Here is a 1,847-nt window from a genome sequence, read left to right as displayed (position 1 = left end):
AAAAAAAAAAAAAAAAAAAAAAAAAAAAAAAAAAAAAAAAAAAAAAAAAAAAAAAATTCAAAAATTTCAACATTCACTACCAGAGGAGAATGGCGCTGTATGCAATAGAGTTAAACAAATGTGAAATGTGCAAATTTGTTTTACACTTCATGTGACTTTGCCGTTATAAAAATGAGGCGCCTTGTCTGAGCTGTCAGTGTTCTGAGTCGACAATGTCTGTTACCATGCAAGACCGTGCTTTGCTCGTGAAATGTTACTATGAATGCGACAGTAATGAACGGAGGGCTTTACAAAAGTTCCGTACTGTAAGAAAAAAACGCCGAGGTCCAATGACACCGCAAGGTTTGCGGAAAATGATGGCAAAATTTCAAGCTACAGGTTTGTTATCTGTTGCACCTGGGCGCGGACGAAAATCTGTGTCTGTGGAAACCAAGGAGGCTGTTGCATTAGCAGTAGAGGAAGCAGCAATGGACACCAGACAGGGGACGTGCAGCGTAAGTGCTGTTGCACTTGGACTCGACTTACCATTGAGTACGGTGTACAAAAGTGTTGCAGTACTACCCTTACAAAATCAAACTTGTTCAACAACTTCAACCTATAGATCCGGCTTTAAGAGAAACATTTGCTTTGAGTTTTCTGGCACGGATGGAAGTGGACATCAATTGGCCATGGAACATTATGTGGACAGATGAGGCACATTTTTACTTAAATGGGGATATCAACACCCATAACTGCAGGATTTGGGCCAAAGAAATCCCTCATGTTATCCACGAAGTTCCATTACATTCGCCTAAAGTCACCGTTTGGTGCGGTATGACAGCAAATTTCATAATTGGACCTTTTTTCTTTGAAGACCCATCGGCAGCTGGGCCCGTGACATGCACTGTGACTGCTGCTCGCTTAGAATCGATGTTCAGATGTTTCGTGATACCAACTTCAGTAACGGGGCATTTTAGCCACCACGATCTTTATGCAGGACGGAGCTCCACCTCACATTGGTAGGTGTGTCAAACAGTTACTGCAGCAACATTTTACGAATGATCGTATTGTAGCTTGAAACTTCCCTATTTCTTGGCCACGCCGATCATCAGACCTCAACCCCTGTGACTTCTCGTTGTGGGGTTATCTCAAAGCCATTGTTTATGGTGATAACATAACCAATTTAGTGGAATTGAAGAATGCGATACACAGACATGTCCGTGACATTTCTCCAGATATGCTAGGAAGTACTGTTGAGAATGCAATATTGCGATTTAATTTGCTTTCAGAAAATGGCGGATGCCACATTGCGCATGCTTTGTAGCAACAATAAAACAATAAAAGTGTTTGCAATTGATGTTTCCTCTGTTATTTCGTTTAACCTTATTGCATACAGCGCCATTCACCGCTAGTGGTGAATTTTTTAACTTTTTTTTTTTTTTGCGAGTATATATGTGCATTTTTTTTGCCCTGTATATATGTGCATGTATATACTAGGACTGGGCGATATTGGAAATTATGTATCGTGATGCATCGTCAGTTTTGTATCGCGATATAGTGATGTATCGCGCTATAGTATTTTTGAATTTCATTTACTTGTAAGGCACAGAAAGTCAGATTTATATCAAAACTTCATACTCAGATTGATTTAAATCAATTTATAAATTTGAAGATATATATATATTTGCCTAAAGAAAGATATTAAATAAATTGACTACAATGTACAAATCTTACTTAAAATATTTATTGAAATGTTTGTTTAGAAATTCATAATACGAGTAAAACAAAGTGTTAAAAACTTTTTTTAAAGCGTTTTTTACAAATTAATATTTTCTTGTACTATTATGCATAAATAATTACATAATTAT

Source organism: Parasteatoda tepidariorum, chromosome 7, assembly GCF_043381705.1.
Source record: "Parasteatoda tepidariorum isolate YZ-2023 chromosome 7, CAS_Ptep_4.0, whole genome shotgun sequence".
Lineage (NCBI taxonomy): Eukaryota > Metazoa > Arthropoda > Arachnida > Araneae > Theridiidae > Parasteatoda > Parasteatoda tepidariorum.
Note: the sequence above shows the minus strand (reverse complement) of the source record.